The sequence below is a fragment of the Stegodyphus dumicola genome, chromosome 7 (assembly GCF_044657685.1).
Source record: "Stegodyphus dumicola isolate Sdum_Otavi_A_Nest chromosome 7, ASM4465768v1".
Classification (NCBI taxonomy): Eukaryota; Metazoa; Arthropoda; class Arachnida; order Araneae; family Eresidae; genus Stegodyphus; species Stegodyphus dumicola.
Window position 1 is genome coordinate 203390513 of NC_140774.1, and position 25818 is coordinate 203416330.

Here is a 25818-nt window from a genome sequence, read left to right on the forward strand (position 1 = left end):
TTGAGGAAATATAACTATGAAGCAAACTGTTGCTATTCTCAATGAATATGAGGAAGAAAGTTTGAATATGGGTTTTCTAAAGGAAAGTTTTGAAGATTCTCGTAAAATACGTGTTAACTTTTCAGAATTGTCTAAAAATTTTGAAACCGAATCAGAATTTAGAAGCATAAAACTCACACATCTTGTGGAATTAGTTACATTCATTTAGAAGTCTTCTCTCGAATGCTTATTTTGTAGATAAAATAGAAGACATTGCGACAAACGAGAAAACAAATAATGATATCGGTGAATGCAGCAGAGAAAAGTTTAAATAAATTGGTGGATCATCACATTCTATTTAAAGCAAGACAATTTTTTAAGCATACCTGTAGATTAATTTCTTTCCCTTTTGTAAACTATATCAGCTTCGACGCTTTTAAATCTTCTCCAAAATGCTATTTTTAAAGCTTCTCTAAAATGCTGTTTTTAAAGAGTTTCCATAAGATAGATTCATTGATCGACGCAATCATTTTCCTATATAACTCTTGACAACTCAAACACACACGTGGATTCTTAAAGTAACAATATCCTCTCACAAAAAGTTTGCAAAGGCAGCTATTCAAAGCCATTTCATAGTCCAGCTAATAGCGTTGATTCCTGAGAAGTATTATGGCATCTACAGTGAATTTAAAAAAAAAGTACTGGCAATTGCCTACAATTGATCATATTAGCTAGTAAAGGAAATGCTTGACAATTTTACTGGACATAACAAACGCAGGAGGTAATAAACACACAAATTTAATGAAATATTCATTTTAATTTGCCTCTTATACAAAATATTCAACAAAAACGTAAATTTGCATGTCAAAAAAGTTGTAAGAATTATATTAATTTTATTAACAGTTAAATTTTAAGTTAAAGTTCCTTTCCTGTCAAATTCTTAACTTCAACTTACTACTTCCGGCCAGAACGTAGTTTTGGAATTTGCTGAATATTTAATAAGGAGGAGCGGTATTTAAACCACGAAGTTCAGAGAGAATCAGATTTTCTGATTTACGCGCGTCTGCCTTTTTGGCCACTCTCTCTCTCTCAAAGCTGTTATTACGCTCGGCCGTACTCAGGCCTTTGCTAAGCTTCGTAGTCAAATAAGTTAAGGGGTCAACTCGTTTTGAATCTTGATACCTTCGGCTATACTTCTTTAGTTAATCTTAGTTTTAGTTTAATTCTTAGTCTTTTAAGTTCAAGTCCAAGTGCGGGCTTTGCTTGTACACTCCCAGGCGGAGTTTTGTTAAATCTTATTGGAATTAATTAATAAAGGGTTAGTTACCCTTCTATCTTGTTGTTTCTTGTCACCGAACGCAAGAGATTATTCGCTTATCAGTTCTTATATTCTTCACTTCCAACATTAACTTAGAATTCCAAAGTGAGGAACTCTACAAAGTATTGGTAAAGTTCTAACTGCTATGCAAATTTTGTTATGTTGAGGTCATATATTTAGTCTGACAAGAAACTCTGTTAGTATAAAGTCTGCAGTGATACTTCCAAAACTTTTTAAACGTTTATTTTGCTAATACTGTGATACAATGGCTTCGAAATCGAAGGAGTTGGATATTAATGTTAGAAACATGATTATTCAGCTCAGAAATGAGGGATTTAACGTATCTTGCTGTAGGACTACAACTGAACCTAAGTTTATTTACTGTTAGAAGTGTTGATCAAAGAGGTTAGGAAAAACCCTAAAGTAAATGCACCCCAGTTAGCCAAATGTGTTTCTAATACTTCGCATAAAACTTTCAGTGTACAGTCTGTACGGAATGTTATACCTAAAGGGAGTTATTATGGAAGGGCAGCTAGAAAGAAACCTTTTCATTTTAGAAATAAACAAAAGATTAGATTTTGGAAAATCTCATGTTAATTTATCATACGAGATTTGGAACACAGTTATCTTTTCCGACGAATCGAAGTTTAACATTTTAGGAATTTATGGACGACAATATGTGTGGAGAAAGGCCTAAATTACGAACTGTAAAAACAACATTTAACACCGAGCGTGAAACATGGTAGAGGGATCATTGTAGTTTGAAGCTGTATGGCTGCACCACTCAAATGGAGTTGGTAACCTGTACTTCATTGGATGGTAGCAGCACGTACGTACATGGTACGCTTCATGGTGACGCACGTACGTACACTGACATATTACGCTATAACTTGAAACTTCAGTGCCCAAAAACTTAGCTTAGGAATATCATTCGTGTTTCAACAGGACAATGACCTTAAGGATACAGCAAACCTCACCCGGGAGTAGTTACTCTATAACAGTGCTTCGCAACCGGTGTGCCATGAGTAGGATATAGGTGTGCCGCAATCAAATACATGTATTTGACATTTTGCAATTTTTTATCGTGTAATTAATACACAATGACAATTTTTTTCCTTAATAATGTCTATTTTAAATGTTTTTATATATTTCACTGTTGTGTGGTTGTGTGTGTGTGATTGTAAGTGTGTCAGCATTTGAATTTTTTCGGCGTTTCCTTGATAACTCGGAACTCTTTGGTGTGCCACGAAATTCCAGAAAGATTTTTTGTGCGTCGCAGGTGAGAAAAGGTTGCGGGGCACTGCTGTATAACATTCCTCGCCAGTTTTAAAGACACCACCTAAATCCCCTGACATAAATCCAATTGAAAAATGTATGGCACAAATTGGACTTGGAAGTCAGAGGAAACATAAAATTTCGTGTGAAGAGGAACTCAAGCGTATATTCCTACAATAAATACACAAAATTCCCCAACCAAGACTTTGTTTTTCTCTATGATAAATAGATTACAGGCTGTTATAAATGCAAAAGGTATGAATACAAAGTATTAAATTTTGTTCCCACATTTTACTGTATGATCTTGCCAATACTTTTTTCATGCAAATTTACGCTTTTGTTGTATATTTTGTGTAAAAAGCACATTAAAATGAAAGTTTCATTAGATTTGAGTGTTTATTACCTCCTGTGTTCGTTATGCCCATCTAAAATTGTCAAGTATTTCCTTTGTTAGGTAATATGATCAATTATAGTCAATTGCCAATACTTTTTTACCCACTGTATGTCGATTCCCGGGAAGTATTATAGTACATATTTGCCCTCGAAACATACAGAGATTTAATTAAAATTACGCCGAACACAAAGTTGTCGCTGTGCTTAATTTTATGTTTTGCTTTGACTTAATTCTCTTCTCTCTTAAATATTGGTCATGTATGAGAGGCTGAAACTGTGAAAAGTTTTAGTTTAACTAAACGAGCTTTTATAGCTTGGTCTAGCGTTTGCGTCGGGTTTGTGATGTTAGTTGAGATCATATTGAAAATTACTTTTAAATAAAATTACTTCTACATTCTTCCTAAAATTTAATTAAAATTAACTTTAATTTAAATTTATTCGTATGTAATAAGAATCATCAGTCCACAGTCCCCATCTTACGACGATTTAATTTACAATTTTTTGGATTTCCGACGGCTTTGTCGTACTTCCAGTAGAAACCGTATTTCGAAATTTGACTATTATTCTCTTTTGGCTGTAAGTGCCATTCCTAATAGGATACGTGCAGCTTTTTCAAAGCAAGTATGTCGACGCTTTCACATAGCATGTTTTTGTTCGCAAACCGCATAGTCAAAACTTTACATCTTCGTAAAGAATATGTATCTGCTAAATCTTTATCGATGCTTCAACGTCTTTTGCAAATTTTTATTAACCTTGTAGAGACATTAGGTTAATTGGAAGCAAGAGAGATTGAAAAATTAGCAAACGCCTTCGCCGGGAATCGAACCACGGACCTCTGGAATACCGGCCCAGCCTGCAGAACCACTACACCACGAAGGCACGCTAGGAAGGAAGGAGAAATACCTTATATACTCCCCTTTTTAAAGGGCGACTGGGGTTTTTAGGGGACCCAATCGATAGATTCTGGGTGTGGAGAATCCTCACCTCACACCCTTTTTATAGTTCGGGCGCCACTGTAGAGAGATTAGGAATTTTTGGAAGCAATAGAGATTGAAAAATTAGCAACGCCTTCGCCGGGAATCGAACCACGGATCTCTGAAATACCGGCCCAGCGTGCAGAACCACTACACCACGAAGGCACGCTAGGAAGGCGCGAGAAATACCTTATATACTCCCCATTTTAAAGGGCTACTGGGGTTTTTAGGGGACCCAATCGACAGATCCTGGGTGAGAGGAATCCTCATCCAACATCCTTTTTTTAGTTCGGGCGCCACTGTAGAGACATTAGAATTTTTTGAAAGCAAGAGAGATGAACAATTAGCAACCGCCTTCGCCGGGAATCGAACCACTGACCTCTGGAATACCGGCCCAGCGTGCAGAGCCACTACACCACGAAGGTACGCTATGAAAGCGGGAGAAGTACCTTATAAAGTTATTAAATGTATATTTGTATAACACTGACATTCCAGAGATTTCCTGATGTTGCAGATTTTCACATGCCCAGTGATCATGCAATATCCTGAAAGGTTTCGTAATCAGTTGTCGCGACGACTTCGTTTTGAAAGCGGGAGAAACTAGGAAACTAGGAACGCTAGGAAAGCGGGAGAAATACCTTATAACCTCATGAAATATTGCGCAAATTGTTGATGCTGTTATATTTCATCATTCCCGCATCCAACATTTTAAGTTTAGTGTTTGGCGTGTTAGTACGTATAGTAATTTGCGATGCTGTCTACCGATCGATTAATCCAGTTTCGAATCCTAGAGAAATGTTTGTAAATATATAGCGGCTTTGTGGCATAGGGGCACTTAACATACATGGCGATTAAAAAAAAAAAAAAAGTCGAGTAGTTTGGAGGCAGAGGAAAAGGCTAGAGATATTCTCGGATTCTCCTTCAAAACTGGAATGGAACTGGGCAAAATGGAATGGAGTGGAACTGTTTTCTAGGAAGACGCCGCAGATCATTACAATGGCATATGTAATCCAGCGCTCCCGGCTTCGATGAAATTCACGGACTGGTTCTGATGTTAATATCAAGCAAGTGAGATAATTCACAACCTAAACTCGGTTCAGTGTTACACACTTCAGTGTCTACAAGCTTTAAACTGTAGAAGTTGACTCTGAATCCTACACCTTGTTTTTCACTTTCGCTGTAATGTTCAGTACATTCAAAGGTACATTCTGTATCTGGTAAATCAAACTTTGCGTTGTATGACTCTTCCTGGTTTTAGGTTAATGTAAATTATCTGCAGGCTACTACCAAGTTATGATGTTCAGCAGGTTTATTCCGCTTTCATAAACAAGCCATCTTGTATGTGTGTGTGTGTGTGTGTGTGTGTTTTGGGGGGGGAACAGCAATACTTCATTTTGCATGCATGGTTAATGCAGGGAAATAGTCAGTTAATTGATGCTACTGGCCAATCAGCTTTTATGGAAGCGATAAATCGGAACTCACGTAATAGGAATTAAATTACATATTATTGATGGTAACGAGTCTGATGCGGGTATGAGGGTTAAGGGTGATACAGTCCAGCCAGTAAGCTTAAAATGAAAAAGCCCAGAATGCAGTTTTGTCCAACAAGCCCAGAATGCAGTTTTATCTCAAAATAAATAAATACCTCCTTTTCGCATACGGGTCTATAAGAAGCTTACCGAATACAGAGCCGAGAAACCTGCAGGCTTGTTTGTAATTGGATGAATACTCGCAGGTAAAATGTTTTTCTAAATTTTTTTTATCGTTCTCAATTGCAAAATAACCAAATCCTGAAGAGAAAGTTTAACACCACTGTTACAGCTTTGATTCGCTATAAAAGTAATATTTTCGAAATATATTTTCTCTGCAATTCGGAATCTTTTGGAAGCAATAGGAGATATCTTTAAAAACATTCATGGCATTCTAAATAGGAAAAAAGAATTATTTCTGAACTTAATTAGCAATCTACTAAATTATTTGTGAAACTATTTCATTTCGTTAAGCATTTCTATTAAAGTGCTCCAGTTAAGTGGTAAGTGTAGAAGTCCTCGATTTTAATGGTGGAATAATAGTGAATTTTTATTAACCAGGTTTCAAAATGTTAGTTAGTAAAAACTGATAATTTAGAAATATGATTTTATGAGGAGCTATAATATGTATAACAATCAACTGATTTACAAAATCCCTTATGTCAGATACTTTTCATTTACATTATGTAACTCAAATGGTCTCAAATGAGACTGCCAACGAGCACAATCTGAAAAATACTGACAGACTGGAAATGATTAAAAAAAAAATAAAAGTGAATATATAATATATTGCACAGACTCTAATGTATGAATTCTACTCCTTTATTACCTGGTGCTACACGTGATGCATACGTGTGCGTAAATTTATATGTTTGGATATTTTACTTTTAAAATTAATTTTTTTCGAACATGGTTTAACTGAAAATTTATTTCAATATATTTATTATTTTTTGTTTTGTAATATTTTTCAATGTACTAACGTTGTATTTCTCAAACTTGTACCTTCTGATTATCTCCCTGTTTCAAATTACTGGACTTTTGGATCTTTCGGTTAAACTTTCTTTTCTATTTTCTTTAGATACCCAATTACTTGTTAAATATGTTATAAGGTATTTCTCCCGCCTTCCTAGCTTGCCTTCGTGGTGTAGTGGTCAGTACACTGAGCCGGTATTTCAGAGGTCCATGGTTCGATTCCCGGCGAAGGTGTTGCATATTTTTCATCTCTCCGGCTTTCAAAAATCCTAATGTCTCTACAGTGGAACCCGAACTAAAAGGGTGTTGGATGATGATTCTCCTCACTCAGGATTTGGCGATTAGGTCCCCTAAAAACCCCAGTCGCCCTTTAAAAGGGGGAGTATATAAGGTATTTCTCCCGCCTTCCTAGCGTGCCTTCGTGGTGTAGTAGTCAGCACGCTGAGCCGGTATTCCAGAGGTCCGTGGTTCGATTCCCGGCGAAGGTGTTGCTAATTTTTCATCTTTCCTGCTTCCAAAAATATACCTAATGTCTCTATAATGTATCAAAACATACATAAATAATAATAATAATCACGCCAAGGAAAAATTCAAATTTATATCTATTTTAAATTTGAAATCTAAAGGTGGGTACTTGCAAGAGATTCGTACTACTGATACGCAGTCGCATGGACCTCCGACCTAAGGTTCTACACCAATCAGAGTTATATGTCCATGCGCGACGGAAAAGAATCTACCATCCACCACCAGCGGCATTCACTGAATCATAGATAGTAATATTACAATGCTAAATTGACAATGTCATCTATACAATAATTGTTACATAATAATCCGTATGAAAAATAAATATACGATCAATTAATAATTACATTGTCATGGATAGGATCTATGTTGTGGAGAGTGGAACTTATATATTAACCAGTTTTTAAACCTATGTCTTCTTCAATACGTCATCATTTCATGTTCTTATCAGTTACACACCTAATGATGTGTGTCAAGTCCGTATTATTTTTGCAGTTATCCACAGAGTAAGCCAGTCACATCAGTTCAGGCAGTTGATAGTTCCATAGCCCAAAGTAGTATATGATGTTGTGTAGGCTATTCTATGTTCACTTTTGTTAAGTTCATTGTTCAAGTAAATACTACTTGTCCGCTTCGATACATCATAACTTCGTGTCCTTAACAGTTTGCCCACCTCATTATGTGTGTCCATAGCAATTTGCACACCGCTGTGTCGCAATTATCCACAAGTCATGACTTCGTTAGAGAGCCGATTCTGACTAGCGCGCGTTCGCCTTTTTAGGCTACTCTCTCTCTTAAGCTATTATTACTCTCGGCCGTACTTGAGGCCCTTGATAGTTTCGATGTTAGTTAGCATTAAGGAGCCAACTCGTTTAGAAGCTTGATAGCTTCGGCTATATCTCTTTAGTTTATATAAGTTTTAGTTTAATTCTTAGGCTCTTAAGTTCAAGGCCCAAGTTTAACCCTTCTCACGTTTTGTTCTCTGTCTCACGCACTCAAGCGATTATTTCGCTTATCAGTTCTTAAGGTTCTTCAACTTTAACTGTAACTTAAACGTACACAGGTTGGAATCTTACAAACGTATTGATAGCTAAATACTAATTTTTTTCAGACTGACATTCATTTCAAAGGATTCTGTTATTCTGAATTAACCTCTAAATAACTCTAAATAAATAATAAACTAAAACAAATTATGAAAACTTTCCTTGTGGGACGAAACTTAAGAATGAATAATGGCAACCTAATGTCGTTCCTTTTATTTACTTATTTTCTTCGACACATGCAGAAAAAGTACATAAATTTGAATTTAACTTGTAGAGTCATTAGGTTATTTTGAAGCAGAAAGACTTGAAAATGTGAAATGCCCTCGCCGGGTCTCGAACCTGGACCTCTCGAATACTCGCCGAGTGTGCTGGTCACGAAGGTATGACAGGGAGAGAGAAATTACCTTATATACTCCCCCCTTTTAAAGGGCGACTGGGGATTAGGGAACCCGATCGCCAAATCTTGGTGATGCAGAATCGTCATCCACCACCTTTTTTAGTTCGGGAGCCGCTGTAGAAACATTAGAATTTTTTGAAGCAAAAGCCATAAAAAATGAGCAATGCAATCGCCGAGACTCGAACCTCGGAGCTCTCGAATACGCACCGGGTGTGCTCTCCATTACACCACGAAAGCATGCTAAGCAGGCGGGAGAAATACCTTATAAAATTTAATAAAATTAGAAATTTAATAACAAAATACGCTAGTATAATTTTCCTTTCATTTAACACTTAACTATTGGCAATAGATAAGCAACTGTAATACACTATGTATCCTGAAGCTAATTAGATCAGATTAAGAAATAATCAGGAAAGAAAAATTATTTTGAGTTGCAGAATTTTACCCTTCTGCTTATTCTATACGAAATTAAAAACCCACAGGTATAAATTGTAAAAGTAGGCCACGAACTTCAGTTTGGCAAATATTTTATATTCGAAATTTATGTTTCCACATTCCTGACTTTTTCATTTTTTTACTTCCTTGTACGAAGTAAAAAGGAAGTATTATAATCGCGAAAAGTTTCAGGCAGCATATTTCAACGAAAATATCCATTTTGACCGCTATCGAATGCAATTTAACGATGTTTTTGCGTCATATCTGTAAGTAAGGACAGAATAAAATACTGTTTTCCTTCAAAAAAATTATAAAACTGCTTTAAAATTAATTCTGAAGAGAATTTTTCGTGGTGTTTGTACGAACGTATGTACGTACGTATCTCGCATCTCAAAAACGAGTAGCCTCAGAACGTTGAAATTTTGTATATAGGACTGCTATGTAGATGTGCACCTCGTATTTTGGTTGCAATCGGCAGTACCAAACGTATATAAATATATTTATATATATATCCACTCTATTACCCGACTCAGTGATCTCAGTTTCTTTACTCTTATATGTTTGTAAATTGTACATTTTTTGCTTTAAAAATGATTGAATTATGTTGTTTTTATCTTCCGGTTAAGGATTTTATGCCTTTAGTAAATCTGTATGCAATATTTTTAGAATTATCAGCAATTTTAAAGTTGTTTAATTGCCGCTAAGCCTGTTTTTAATGGCGGCCATTGATGTTTACATTTGAAACAGGAGACTAGTGGATTTGTTGCCAATCTAGAGAAACTTAGCTTCGCAACAACAAAGATAACGCATTCATTTATTATTGCCAATTAAATCATGCTGAATTTTTTCTGGAATTTTTTCGAGGAAATAAGCGTTTGAGATTTACTTCGTAATTTTTAATATAGATTTTTGGAGTTTTTATGTATTTTTGCCTTCTCGCAAAGTGAGAACTGAATTAATTAAATGAGAAATACTCAATCGCCTGTGAAAAACTGTTTCTGTTTTGTTTTGTTTGCTTAATTTCTTTTATACATCGTTCTAGCTTTATTATAGTATTTGAATAGAATATGTGGCAACGATTAGATAATTCTTTAAATGATATACATTTTGTGCATTCTGAGTTATAATATGAATGAAATATAATACTGTTAAGTAAACCTTGCGCCAGAGTGTCGCTATGGTAAACAAAGTGAATTTTAAAGAATGCATTTATTCTATTGTGGTTTATGCGCTGTCGGCGAAGTAGGTTTAATTCAATCTAATAAGTTTAAATAAAATGCAAGAAAAAATGCGTATAATTTAATATTCCGTACAAGGAAGTCATGTGGTGTACACATCAGATTTTTTCCTTCAGTGACAAGAATTAAAAAACAAATTTTCTGAACTAACAACATTTCTTCCCCCCCCCAAAAAAAAAAATATTTTTCACAAGCTTACAATCTTTAAAGCAATGACATCGGTTAATCATAAAGAAAGCCTTAAAAAAATTCTGGTAAACTCAAAAGATTTTTGTGTTTGTATAGGCTTCCAGTTACCATAACTTGTAATTATATGTAAGAATTTCTTCAGTTTTTAACGAATAACATCCGCTTTAGATGGGCATTTCAGAGAATAAACTGTACTGCGGCAACATTTTTATTAGATAAACATAAATGCGGTTTGAGTGATTTCGAAGAATATTTTTCGTGGTATTTTATGGGTCATAAAATTTTGAATATTCTGGTTAATCTCTAAAGATGCAACGATTTTGTTCCCCGATTACGACTGCCCAAATGATGAAGCACATTTTTCACCCGCATATAAATAGAAGTTGAATGAACTCATAACTGTTTACAGCCTTTTAACCGATGAACATCTATTTAAGATATACTCGCCTCCTATCATTTACGTCGTCAAAAACAATCCCTGAAGCCTTTGTTTAGAAGCTTTCTAAAAGTAAAAGTTCTCTCAGGTACTGTGAAAATTTTTTAACTATATATTTTTAATGTTTAGATACAGTTTTAGTTGCCTCTGTTTGTCCCCGAATAATGTTCTTCCATTTTGATCCTCGAAGATGGCATTCTTATGTTCGAAATGATTGTTATAGAGCCGGGATGGGCAAACTTTTCCGGTCGCGGGCCAAAAATCGAAAACAAAAAGTTTGGCAGGCCAAGATAAATTTTTCTAAAATTTTAAAAACAATATACAATTTAAATACGTTAATGATATAATGAAATTGCAATTTCATTTGCAAGTTCCTTATATTGAATTTCGAAGTGAGATGTACTGATTCTAAAGTACGAGGCTAAATGCTCTTCTGTCAGTCTACTTCTGAAATTCTTTCTAAGGTTCATAGTTGAAGACACTTATTCACATATATAAGATGAAGTAAACATAGCATTGATTTTCTGGGCGTGATAATATTAAATTTGGAAAACTTACTTTCGATAATGATTTATAAAAGTCTAACTTTGGCACATTTAGAAACAACTGCTTGAGATGATTGTTAGATTGCAAATCAATAAATTCAAGCTGCAAATCTGGCGTCACTGTATAACGTTGCGCGCCTACAACTTGCACGCAACCAAGGGTGACTGTGAAAGCTTGTATAAACCACAGAGTCTTGTAAAGGGTTTAAGTCCCTTTTTATTCAACGTAATGAATTACAATTGCGTTCTCTTGACGCTTACAAACGGTGCCAACTCGGCAGTCAAAATAAAAATAAGAACCTGAAAAGAAAGTAAAGACAATATTCTAACTACGAGGCTCTCTAAAATAACTAACTCACCGCGTTTTACAAAAGCCGCAGCTAATTCAGCAGACTTGAAGCTCACTGGAACAATTGCAACTACTTCCCGCCAAGCACATAGGCCGCAACGCGGGGTTCTTCAATTCTCGATTTCTACCTCCGCGCTCGCTAAGTAAGAATAACTCTCTCACCGAACTCGTTTCCTTCTATTTAAATCATACTACTTCCGCTGATAATTTGAATGCTTGCGCGTTCTACTCAAATTTACATATTCTGGCATTGGCAGTTCCAGGGGAAATTAAGGCTTGACAGGAAAGATAGTTTAAACTTAAAATAAATGTTAGTTAAAATAAATATAAACCCTACATTTGCCGCTGCCAGAATTTGGAAAACTTGGAAGCAGGTCCTACAAACGACCTGTTGTAAGTTTATCTAATTCTGAACTAACTGGCGAAAGCCTCGTTTACACAGAAAAAATCTTATGTAACAATTATATACTAAATTCTTTTGCTCGTTACAAATCTTTCTTCTTACAGCAACTTTTCCTGGACTTCATCAATCAATCTTGGTCTTTCCTTCCAGCATCTGGAAGGAATAAGTATCAGTATCTTTCTACATACATTATAATTTACACTTTCTTGACACAATAAATTTTTGTTTTTAATCGATTCGTTTTTCTTAGTTATTGCTTACTTCACATTCATTCAATTTTTCAAGCATTAATTTAACTTTACCCTGGCTCTCCACCATGTATGGTGTCAAACGGGAATATTCGTGTTTTAGTCTTACAACACTTCCCCTAACCACCATGATTTGTTAGAATTCAACAACCAAATAGACACACCTTACTCGACATTCTACAACTCAATGAGCTACTTTAATATTCTTAAAAATTCAAATGTAGGTGGAGAACCCTACAAAACACATTCATTCTAACTTCCCCCTCATTCATCTTTAAACATGCAGGCTTTAGCTCTAAAGCATGACTTTACAGTTTAATACTTAAATTTTGACTTCATTGCTTTTAAGCATTCACTTTTAGCATCTACAATTTTATGCTTCTAGACTAAATTCTACTTTTACATAACATGCAAGTATTTACATACATTTACAAAAGTTTAATACATATGCTTTTTACAATTTACCATAAAAATGAATAAGAGAAAATAAATTTTTACTTTACTCATTCTTCGCCAAGCTGGCGGCACTGAAACTAAAATTCTTATTAATACAAGAATACGAAGTTATTTTTATCTTCGGCCAAATTTTGGCTTTAACATAACAGAATTAGTCTTTCGACCAACAGAAAATACTTGTTTTTAGCTTTTACACTTAAAGAAAATAATACTTTTGCCTTAGCTAAATAAAGTAAAACAAAACTAAGTCTCAACCGAGACATATTGACTTTCGTCAAAACATAGAACTTCGTACTTATGCATAACATTTCGGAACAAAAGAGAAAAAAAATTTATAGAAGGTTTTAACTTATCTTTGAGTTTTCGATGCTTGAAACTCCGTCATCCGTTTTTGACAAAATTGATCCCAAGTTAGAGGTGTCATGGATGTCAATCTTCTCCTTGTTGATCTCCGAGTGTCGACCCCGTTGTTTTTTCTTTTGCGTCCTCTACATGCTGGCCTCTTGACGGAGTAATCGTCTGGTTGTTGGCCTTTGCGTTTCTGCCTGGGACGGCTGGTCGTGACGTCCTCCGGTCTGGAGTCCTTCTTGAATTTCTTCTGTTCCTCGTACTTCTGTGCCTCCTGTTGGCGTTTCAGTTTCCGGAACGGCGGCCTTGCTGGCACCTGACTCTGTGGCCGTGTGCGCGTTCTCCTTGATGTGTAATTTCTCCTGCCATCTTTTGTAGGTGGTGTTTTCGTCTTTACCACGGTTTCTTTACCCGGTTCATCTGTATTTTTGTTTTTCTTAAACGTCGGAGTTTGAAAATCCTTTTTTCTTTTTGATACCGACGTCCGGGTTGTAGAAGTGCTAGGTCTCTCTTCAGTTCTCCGTTTCTTGGGTGGTGGAATAGTTGTTGCAGTCTCTGGCCCTTCTATTTCGTTTAGACTTGAGTCCTGCAAGAAACTTTTAAGGATTTCAAAATCATTGGGATTATAGTATTTTTTCACCTGGTCGGGACTTGCTTTACAGATTTCCCCTCTCTCGTTTTTAAGATATAAGACTACTTCCTTTGATTTCCTGAATTACATAGGGGCCTTCAAACTTTGGAGCTAGCTTTGCCATAAAATTGTCTGGGGCACTTGATAAAGAAAATTTCCGTTTCAATACTTTATCCCCAACTTTAAAATCTGCTTCACGGCGTTTTCTATCATAATAAATTTTCTGCCTATTTCTTGCCGTATCCGAGGTTTTAAGCGCCTGATCAATTAGCTTTTGCACGTCCTTTTGTCTAAATTCCTGCTCTCTTTGTTGCACAAAGAATAATTTATCTAAAGGCGTAATTAACTTTCTGCCTAAAAATAATTCTGCTGGAGTTTTTCCCGTAGTATCATGATGTGCCGTTCTTAAAGCATAAGCTAATTCATTTATGTAGCCATCCCAGCGCTTGTGATGTGTGCTAACGTAACTGCGAATTATTTTTACAATGTTTTTATTAACTCTTTCTGCTATGTTAGCCTGTGGTCTATACGGAACCATTTTGATATGGCGTATATCAAGTCCATTGCATATGTTTTCAAATATTTGACTAATGAATTGTTTTCCGTTATCGCTAATGACTTTTATCGGTGCACCGTATTTTAAAATGTATCTGTGTAAGAATGCATCTGCGACTGTTTTGGCTGACGCGCGTTTAAGTGGAACAATTTCTATCCATTTTGAAAAATGATCTACTATTACTAAAAGAAAACGATTTTTATTTAACTCGCTCTGGGGGAAGGGACCAAGGAGATCTATGCCTAAAATTTCATTCGGAAATGTAGCGCGAATGCTATTTAAGTACCCGGCCGGGCTGTAATTAATATCATTTATTAACTGACATTGATTGCAGGACCTGACATACGCCGTTACTATTTTGTATAATTGCGGGAAATATACCGCCTCGCGTACCCTTTTTATAGTCTTCCTGACCCCGAGGTGGCCCGCTGTTTTTTTTTCGTGCAACTCCTTCAAAATGCTTTATCGAAGCGAGGCTGGGATGACTGGCTTATACTCAAGATTTTCGTTTGTTGTTTTCGTATAGAATAATAAATTATCTATTATTTCATAGTTTTTTGCTCTATTTCTTATCGCATCGATATCTGTGTGCTCAAAGCTTTCGGGGTCTTTCAAATAAGCATAGATATTTCCAAATTCACGATCAGCTTTCAGTTCAGTAATAACCGTATCTCTAGAATCTAAAATTTTTGAAGTCAACACAGCGCATTTAAGTTCATTACCTTCATCGTCCAGTTTTATACGAGAAAGTGCGTCAGCTACATTGTTTTCCTTACCCGGTTTATATTTTATTGTGATATTATATTCTTGGAGTTTTAAAGCCCATCTTATTAACCTGGGCGTTAGGTTTTTTGCCGAGTAAAGTCTACCAACAGCCGCATGATCCGAAAAGACTGTTACTGGCGATTTGCCGAAATAAACTCGAAATTTGTGTACAGCCATTAATACGGCTAATGTTTCTCTTTCTGTAGCTGTATAATTCCTTTGTGTTTGATTCAATGTTTTACTAAAAAATGCCAGCGGATGGTTATTTTGCATAAGAACCGCACCCACCGCATAGTCTGATGCATCTGCCGCAATTTCCAGGTTTTCATCCCCCTCAGAGAATTTTAAAACAGGGGCATTAATAAGCGCTTCTTTTAATCTTTCAAAAGCTGTGTTCGCTTCCGCTGTCCACGTAAATTTACTCTGTTTTCTTTTGATTACTAAGAGTGGTTCAACAATATTAGCGAAATCTTTTATGAAAGATCGATAGTAAGAACATAGTCCAAGGAAAGACGAAAGTTTCTTGGCGGTGTTGGGCGGTGGGAAATTCTTAATAGCTTTTATTTTTGAATCTTGCGTTTCTATACCCTTTTGCGAAATTTTATAACCGAGATATTTAAGTTCTTTAGTTGCGAACTTGCATTTTGAGGCGTTAATTGTAAGACCGGCCTCTTTTAATAATTTAAAAACTTGTTCGAGGTCATTAATGTGTTGTTCCAACGTATTACTCGTTATAATTATATCATCTAGATAAATTAAGGTTGATTTTCCTAGGACAGGCTTTAGAACAATGTCCATAGCTCTCTGGAATGTTGATGGGGCTCCACACAACCCAAAAGGCATGCGTAAAAATGCATAAGTGCCCGATTTTGTTATAAACGCGGTTTTATGTATATCTTCGGGTCTCATAGCTATTTGATAGTAGCCAGACGTTAAGTCCAAAGTAGACATATATCTCGTCGATTTGATCTGTCTAATGATCTCGTCTATAACCGGCAAAGGGTAAACTGGAAATTTAGTTATGCTATTTAGTTTTCTATAATCGATAGCAAACCTCCAAGCCCTTTTATCCGAAGGAGGAAACTCGTTCTTTTTCCTACATAGTACGACTGGACTCGCGTATTCACTATTTATGGGCGTTATTATTTTATTCTTTAACATCTCCTGAATATGTTCTTCGATGATTAAGTCTTTTTGTTTATCATAGCGGTAAGGTTTAGTCCTACAAGGTTTTTCGGCATTTAATTGAATCTTGTGCGTCACGATCTGACAGTTTCCCGGTTTTTCTGAAAACAAATGAGAAAAATTACTCACCACTTGCTGTATTGCTTTACTTTCCTGGTCATTCAAATGGCTAAGGTCCAATTCAGGTGTCTCCGCAGGTTCCACCACCCTCTGGTCCATCTCCAGCACCACGGAACTATCTTGAAAATTTAATTTGGCCCTCGCGGCCCTTAAAAAGTCCATACCTAAAATAAGAGAGTGTTGGAGGTGTTTCACCACAAAAATTAATACTTTGAGATTTTCCTCTTTTATCTGTAAAAGTTTAATGATACTTTCCCGATGCAGTGACATGTTTTTCCTTGCGCCGCTATAATTTCCGTATTTCTGGTTTTGAATAGTCGTATCCTATAAAAATTCTTTTTGAAGAACTTTTCACTCATGAAATTTCCTTCTGCCCCTGTATCGATGAGGGCTTCTACTGGTACATCGCCAACCAGGACTTGTATAATTGGTAGCTGTGAGTTTTTTACGATGACTGTATTTAGATGTCTATTTGAGGGTTTTTCTAAAACTTCCGGGGTCTGGACCCTCCCTTTCACAGGCCCCTCTAGTCGTTTAAAGCTTTCCTTTCAATCTGTGTCTTCTGGGTACGCGGATGCTTACTTTCAAATTTTCTTTTTGGGCCTTGACCTTCAAGTTTCGATGCGTTAGCTTGATAGTTCTTTCCCCCATACGAGCGATTTCCATTTCTGGTTTCCTCCTTCCTTCTGGTACTTTGAGAATATGTTTCCCCTCTCGCTCTTTCCGCTATTCTGCGATTTTGAAATTTCACCGCCAATTCGAAAAGTTCCTGCAATGTGGTTGGGTTTCTAATTTCAAAGTAGTCTTGGACAGCGGGTAACAATCTTGGTAATATTATTTCAATTATCTCCGCATCGGGTTTTTTCCCATACAACATATCCGTTAGTTTGATTTTCGTAAAATAAAGTCCGTCAATTGTGCTGTATCCCGTTGGTAGAAACTATATAGTTCGGCTTCCAGCCGTGCGCGGTCTTTCACTATGGGGAAGGCCTTTACTAACGATTTTTTGAAATATTCAAATGTATACGTCGGGCTTCCAAATTCACCTAGAAGAAATTTGCCTATATTTTTCCACCATAGCGCGGCCTGTCCTCTTAGTGCTGATGTGGCGATGGCAACTTTTTGTCTTTCAGGCACAGGGTAGAGCTGAAAGTGGTTTTCTATACCTTCTAAAAATACGGACACCGAATTTTTTCCGTCGAAATAGACGTTTGGCTTGATTGATGCTCTCAAAGTCTGGACCAGGTATCCAAATCCTTCTAACTGAGTTGTCATTTCTTGGTGTTGTCCAGCGGCTTCCATCCAATTTTCGGCCATTTCAGTTCGATAAGTGTTCGGGCGCCAATATAACGTTGCGCGCCTACAACTTGCACGCAACCAAGGGTGACTGTGAAAGCTTGTATAAACCACAGAGTCTTGTAAAGGGTTTAAGTCCCTTTTTATTCAACGTAGTGAATTACAATTGCGTTCTCTTGACGCTTACAAACGGTGCCAACTCGGCAGTCAAAATAAAAATAAGAACCTGAAAAGAAAGTAAAGACAATATTCTAACTACGAGGCTCTCTAAAATAACTAACTCACCGCGTTTTACAAAAGCCGCAGCTAATTCAGCAGACTTGAAGCTCACTGGAACAATTGCAACTACTTCCCGCCAAGCACATAGGCCGCAACGCGGGGTTCTTCAATTCTCGATTTCTACCTCCGCGCTCGCTAAGTAAGAATAACTCTCTCACTGAACTCGTTTCCTTCTATTTAAATCATACTACTTCCGCTGATAATTTGAATGCTTGCGCGTTCTACTCAAATTTACATATTCTGGCATTGGCAGTTCCAGGGGAAATTAAGGCTTGACAGGAAAGATAGTTTAAACTTAAAATAAATGTTAGTTAAAATAAATATAAACCCTACAACTGCTTTACAATTTACGTTGAAAGGCATGCTAAAAGTTATCCAATTCTGTTTGAATGGCACTGTAATCTTTAAATCTGCGTTCGCACTCAAAATGCAGTTTTTTCAAGTCATCTTCATAACTCTTAAGCTTCTCTTCATTCACTGAGGGTATTAAATTTAACCTCGGGAAATGAGACAAGTCTTTCTTAGGTAGCTGCCCAGCAAACAGATTAAGTTTTCTTATTAAGTTGAGCTTAAGTTTTTTCCAAGAGGTCTAATTCACCTATATCGGATTCCCATATGTCTGCTCCTGGAGAAAGAGTTTAAGGCTTGTTGGCGCCAATCTACGGCTATTACTAACAAAACAAAACAAAACAAAACAAAAAAAAAAAAAAAAACTTTCGCTTTTAACTCTTTACGGATTAAAAGCTATCTGTGCTTGCTATTTCCGTCAATTTAAGTTTTTAGAACAAAAATAGAGAAAGTAAAAAGACCATCAGCTCTTTAAAAAAAAAAAAGGAAGAAGGAAATAATATTTAAACGAAGTAGAAAAGGAGATCGTATATAACATATAAATACATATTTCTTTTAATTTACTTCGGACCGGCAAATTAAAATTCAATCTGCGGGCCATTCAACATAAGATAACATTGTAGAGTCATTAGGTTAATTGGAAGCAGACGAGATGAAAAATTAGCAACAGCCTTCGCCGCGAATCGAACCACGGACCTCTGGAATACCAGCCCAGCGTGCTACCGTTACACCACGAAGGCACGCTAGGGAAGTGGGAGAAATACCTTATAACATAACCTTCCGGAAAGCCGGAGTTGGCCCTTGGGCCATAGTTTGAACATCCCTGTTATAGAGCAAGCGAAATTAGTTACTAGCATTCGTAATTCACAAACCGTTATTTTTCTGCTTATTCCAAACTTCCCAATTCCTCTTAGTTTGACTGATTTAATTTGTCCAACGAGAGAATTTCAGTTTTACGCTGTACGCTGCAAAGCGTCGGTAGCTTTGCGATGGTCCTCTTTAATGACTGGTTTGAAAATCTATTCATTAAAGTAGTCAAATGTTACGTAAAACAACAAACCTAAGCTTTAATGTTCTCCTAATTCTTGACAAAACTCTGGAATATGGTACTGAAGCCCTTATAATGCTGGTTTGGTTTGGCTTGTTTGGTTATGGCAAAGCACTCGAGGGTTCTCTGAGTAAGAAGACGGAAGACCATCAATAGGGCAACCACACCATCATTTAGACTTCCGCTTTGTATGCTCTATTCATGGGTACTATCCACCATCTGCAGCTCAGTGGCATTTATTAAAACAATTTAGTGTACATATTACGTTACAATTACAATGTACAAAATATAAGTAATTAAAAGTGTTGAATACATAATATAACTTTTAAAATAAAAATAAAATGTAAAGTCTACGTAGAAGTCAACATATAAATATATGGTAAGTCCGTATGTAGAAGTCCATATCTTGTAGAATGTAGAAGAATGTTCATATGTAGAATTTCCATACGTAGAATGTCTAAATGCAGTAAAATTAATAAAGTAATAAAATAAAAATATAAAGTCTATATAGAAGTCCATATAATTATATGTAGAAGTCCATGTCTTGAAGAGTGTGAAAATATGTCCATATGTAGAAGTCCATATCTTGTAGAAGTCTATATATGTAGAAGTCCATAGTTTAACAATATTGTTAAGATCAAAATCCAATTGTTCAATCATTTTTATGGAGCTTTTAAATTTTCACAGTTGATGGATAAATAGTTTATGATATTTTGAAGTTTATTGTGAAGGAAGTTGAAGAAAGAGAAGGAATACCTTCGAGGAGGACTTTCTAAGGGAAATTGGCTCGTATTAAACGTTACACACGAGGAAAATCAGAAGGATGCCCACACGCCAATCCGTTCGCCGGGTTTCGAATTTCTGACTTAGCTACCAGTGTTTAGCTGGTAGTCTCTTCAGAACGTTGCATTCAAGTATAGAGGTTTTCTTTCTTTCACCGATCACCCCTTCTTTAATCCAACCAATAAATAAAGAAATCATGAATCATGAAAAGATTCAAAGTGAGGTACGTGAGGTATATTTACATCTCAGCAAGTAAAACACTAGAGAACGGAAAGCACGACACATTAACGGCATTTGGGAAGCCATTCAACATAAGATACTGGAAAGGAATGATTAAATTCGCATTGAAATAACCGAATTCATCAAAAGTGAATGCTTGCTGACATCAGAGCTGGTTAGAAGTTTCCTACAGTTTTAAAGGATTTCCATCGATTGAAAATGACAAGGAAATCGTACAACCTACAAAAGTGCGAAAGAAGCGAAGATTTTCAAATATGGAAAGAGGAGAAATTAAAGAATTAGTCAAGAATAACGGTTGCACTATGACAGATGAAGAACCGTATAATCTTATAACACTAGCCGACGATTGAAGCAGCGATAGTGAAGAAGATCAAGAGCCTTTAATGTTGTAGAGTCATTAGGTTGTTTTGACACAGGAGATGGGAAAAATGTGCAAGATGCAAGATACAAGGTGCAAGATGCAAAAATGCCCTCGAAGAGACTCAAACCTGGACCTCTCGAGTCCTTGCGCCGAGTGTGTTTACCGTTACACCAAGAAGGCATGCAGAAAAGAAAGAGAAAATAACTTATAATGTTTAAAAAGTTAAATGAATTATTATAAAATGCACATGTATTGCCTGATTTTGCAATGTTGAAAGAAGAGGACACTATATGAGATGTATTTGTAAAACTTTGCATTCCCCACCGCAAAATGTTTATGAGTTGCATCAGACATTGTCCCAAGCAAACATCACCAGCTATTTCAGAAAGTAATTGTATCATGTACAGTAATAGAAATGCTTTAAATTAATATTTGTTTCATTTTCCCCTTTTAATTACAATAATATTTAGCGTTGTATAAATTTAAGGACGTAACCCCACCCCCGCTTGACAAGGGTTTTTTACAGTATTACATATTTGAGTTATTGAATTACAAATGAAAGGTCTGGTATCATGTGCAAGTTACCTGTATATATTTACATAACAGTTTAACCTTAGAATTAGAATTTCATTACTTTTTTCTTAAATGAATTTGTCTATTCCGTCAACATACAGTCACCAGAAACTGTGAATGTTTTAAAGGAAAAGGACGAGCGCATTCCTATTTGGGAATATCTACATTCATGCTATTTCGCCAATGAAATTAAATTCATAAATGTAATATCTGAGATGCCACTAAATAACTATCAACTAACTTATAAGGTATTTCTCCCGCCTTTTTAGCATGCCTCCGTGATGTAACGGTCAGCACGCTCGGCGCGTATTCGAGAGGTCCGTGGTTCGAGTCCCGGCGAGGGCGTTGCTCATTTTTTCATCTTTCATGCTTCCAATTAATCTGAAGACTCTACAGTGACACCCAAACTAAAATGGTGGTGGATGGTGATTCTCCATACTCAGGAAATGGCGACTGGGTCCCCTAAAAACCCCAGTTGCCCTTTAAAAGGGGGAGTATGTAAGGTATTTCTCACGCCTTCTTAGCATGCCTTCGTAGTGTAGAGGTCTGCGCGCTGGGTGCGTTGAAGGAAGGAGAAATACCTTTTAAAATAATAAGCTGTTGCTAGAGATTTTTATTCCGAAAAAAATTTCTTTTTAAAATTCCTTATTGAAATTATTCTAAAAATGTGTAAACACTCTCAGTAAGTAGTGTCGTTAACATATTAGTTATAAATATAAATATGCCTAGGTCAAGTTTTCCGACACAGACTTGTAGTAGTTTCTTCTTAAATGGATTCCTCTTTACAAAACGAACAATTCCCTTTTTAGTGAGAATAAAAATATCTTTACCGGACTAAATAATTATTTAGTTTCACTAATCTATACCACAAAACTCAAAGATACGCAAACGCCAAAGAGAAGGCTAGCTACTCTGTGATTAAAATCGTATCACTCGTGAAGGCTGAGAGTGGGACATTGAAGATATCTTCAGCGAGGAAAAATTTATTTAATTCGAGTATTTACGATATAAGAAAGAAATATCATTTGCTTTCGCTGTGCTTCTCAAGAATCAACCTTTTTCAAGTCTAGTGACTTACGCCATGCCATTTCTGCACGCATTTCGTATTTCATATGAGTTTCTTATACGAACGTACTTAAAAACATGATTTTTCAGAATGCTTCGAATAGCAGAAACAATAATTCTTTCAAATAATTTCTCAAACTTTTTGCTTTTTCCATTGATAGAGTTCCTCTTCTCGAAGACCATTAGTAAGCCCCAGATTCTGTAACGAATCAAGTAAGCGAACGCGTGAATGAAAAAGAGAGAGTTAAAAAGTCGAGAATAAGTCCAACTTTCAAAGTTATCTATACATTTCGAGACTTTTCGATAAATTAAACAAACGTTAAATTAAATTTAAAAAGCAAAATAAATAAATAAAAAATCTGATAGCCTTCAGAAGTGGAGGACTACATCATTCAAAATTGGATAGCCATCCAATTTTGAATGATGTAGTCCTCCACTTCTAGGTATCGTTTTTTATTCACAATGCGAGAAACATACATACATTCACGCAGATTTTTTATTATTTAATTTCTTTAGATATAATGATGGGCTCTAATATTGGGTGGCAACAATTTGAAAAGTGAAACGCCGTTTTATAGTGGACGACGCAAAATGCTAAAACGAAATTAACAGCCTCTCTGGGCAAATTGCTTCTTTAGCTAATAATACGAGTATTAAATAAAGATTAGATAAAGCTGGATCAATTGTTTTATTGTTTTATTTTAATACTACATAACTCAAACTCCACGTAACAATGAACAGTAAAGTTAAAATATTAAATCCAACTCGTGTAATTAATCAAAATCTTCACTGTGCCCAAAGTGTCGGATAAAAACATTGTTAAAAATCAATGTGCACTGATATATAAATATATAAATTCAGGTATATCTTCGGAAATTTTGAATAAAAAACTCTAATTTTTTGCAGGCATGCTTAGAAATACATCTACTTTAAGATGACAGTAAAAATTTTATAGGTTATAATTCAAAATTTTTTTCGAAAAATGTATAAAAATTATTTTTAAATACAAATTTTAAAAATAAATCATAAAAAATGGACGAATTTTATTTGGAATGAACTTAAATTTCGAAATGTGAAAGCAAGAATCAAATAAGTCATAAAATAAGAGAGAGATTAATAAATATATACCAAATCCAATTAACATTGATGAGCTAAAATATTGAGAGCTATTTTTTTTTTTTTTAAATCTTGTACAGACAGGTTATTTCAAAGCAGGAAATGTGAAGAATGAGCAACGCCTTCGCCGGGACTCGAAACATGGGCCTATCGCATACGCATCGAGCGTGCTGACCACTACACCACGAAGACATGCTAAGAAAGCGGAAGAAATACCTTATAAACTTTTCTTGCGATTTTTACAAAAATTGGCAGTTTGGCATAATTTGAGTCGTAGAATCGAAATATATAGAGAAAAATCAGTATGCCATTTCCGAAAAAAGTCCGGTTTTGTGTCAACAGACCTATATTAGATCAATGCCATATATAAATCTAATACATATTCTAAGTCGTGCTTTCGAGACATGATAAACACAAGTTGAATCTTATCAATCGGCCAAGTAGAACGGGAGATATAGAACTGTCCCCCCTTTCCTCCCCAGTGTACATGTAATACACATGTATACATTTTTTCTGCTTCTATGTAAGTTTCGAAGCAGATTGCGATACAATTGCGATTGCTAAACAATGAACACTTACTTTTTCCCGCACATAGAGAAAAAATCGTCCATGCTTTCACTTTGCAGAAAGAAAGGAGGAAAAAGGAATATCTCCTTTGATATGCTGACTGCATTCACGGTGCACACATTCGTTTTTTCTCATAAAAGATTGTGCGTAGTTATACCTATTCCTGTAAAATACTGTGCTTGTAATATGTCCATTAATAAAACGCAAGTAATAAAAATTTCACGTTCAAATAATTTGTTAATATTCCGCGGTTTTCAAGAAATGATAAAATTTACGAATTCAGGTTCCGTAATATATAATCTCTAAGAGATTTTAATTATCTAAAATCCTAAAGATTCTAATTTATTTATCAGAAACAAATAAAAATATTCTTCCTTATTTTCGTTGTTGTTGCCCAACGAAAATAAGAAAATGTTTTTATTAGACTACTGCTTATGTTCCCATGAAATGTCAGGAATATGCAAATATTCTCTGGGCATAGAATAGTTCTTTTCTGTTCTTATTTTCACACACACATTCATATATATGCAAATATTCTCTGGGCATAGAATAGTTCTTTTCTGTTCTTATTTTCACACACACACTCATATGTACAGTGCGTCCGTAAAGTCATGGTGCACTTTCGTTCGGTCACAGAAAAGCAACAAAACAAGATAGAAATAATCTTCACCAAACAAAAGGAGAACTCTCCAAGTTTCCGTGTGCAAGCATGTGCGCACACAGGTGATGACGCAGCACCGCGAAATGCGAAAGAGCAGATCAGCCCATCCACGCCCACGCCAGTCGAGATGTGGACCGTACAGAGGAAAGTTCAGTATGTTCTGTGGCTTGCCAAATTCGAATCGGTGACCAAAGTGCAACGTGAATATCTTCGCGTGTACAACGAACCGCCACCACATAGGAATAACATTAATCGGTGGGATAAGCAGTTGAAGGATACCGGAAGTTGTTGGACAAACCCCGTTTTGGCAGGCCATCGGTCAGTGACGAATCTGTAGAGGCTATATGGAAGAGTTACTTAAGAAGTCTTTGCAAACTGTAGGTGTTGCACGCTATCAAACGGACGGATAGAGCCAAACAACTTGCTTTTGCTACAGATATGCTTCATGAGGTGGACAGTGATAACCGATTTCTGCAGAAGATTGTGTTTAGCAATGAGGCGACATTCCCTGTTAGTGGACATGTTCATCGCCATAACAGCTGCTGAAAATTCTCATGCCCACGTAGAGTACGAACGTAACAGCCCTAAAGGAAACGTGTGGTGTGTAATGATGCATGATAAAGTTATAGGACCATTCTTCTTTGCGGAGTAGACTGTGATGGCATGGATGGAGCCCACATCAAACTGCACTGAATAGGTATGAAACTTTAAGAGTTTTTCTTTTGTTTGGTGAAGATTTCACATTTCTCTCTTGTTTTGTTGTTTTCTTGCGACCGATCAAAAGAGCACCATGACTTTACGGACGCGCTATATATCTCTCTAAATTGAGTGAGGCAGCACACTTAAGGTATTATAAACTTTTACTAAATGAACACTGAGATATAACTTGTTCCGTAACGAAGACTAACACAAAAGTTTCCTTCACTCTCTGAAATGTTGGCAACAACTGTTCTCAGCTCAATCGCGACCCAACACAGAAGAAATTATGTGTTCATTGTAGAAAGGTGTTTTGAAAATAAATTTCCAACATTCGTAGAATGCCGATAAAAATGTATGGAAATAACATTCTAACCAGAAATATTATTTCTAGAATTTTGACAATCACTTTCTGCACTTGTGGAAAAGTTTCAGGAAAACGGAAGTGACAATGGTCAGTGGAAATGATAAAGGGGGTG

At 36.0% G+C, this 25818-nt stretch overlaps 1 protein-coding gene and 1 long non-coding RNA gene across 4 annotated transcripts in view; one reads left to right on the forward strand and one right to left on the reverse strand.

Annotated features, from left to right (window-relative positions):
• Positions 1-11628, reverse strand: part of LOC146996609 (uncharacterized) — a 135763-nt gene extending 124135 nt beyond the window's left edge. Inside the window, exon 1 of the long non-coding RNA XR_015042325.1 lies at positions 11605-11628. This is a non-coding gene — a long non-coding RNA (uncharacterized LOC146996609). The remainder of the gene's footprint in view (positions 1-11604) is intronic.
• Positions 1-25818, forward strand: part of LOC118198985 (carboxypeptidase B-like) — a 74225-nt gene that overhangs the window by 2668 nt on the left and 45739 nt on the right. Inside the window, exon 1 of one of the 3 annotated variants that reach the window (XM_035370765.2) lies at positions 5629-5674. The exons of 1 other annotated variant lie outside the window; for it this stretch is intronic. The gene's annotated coding sequence lies outside the window, so the exon portion shown is untranslated. Of the gene's footprint in view, positions 1-5628; positions 5675-10649; positions 10789-25818 lie in introns of those variants that run through there. One more of the 3 variants, XM_035370764.2, reaches the window with a different exon arrangement.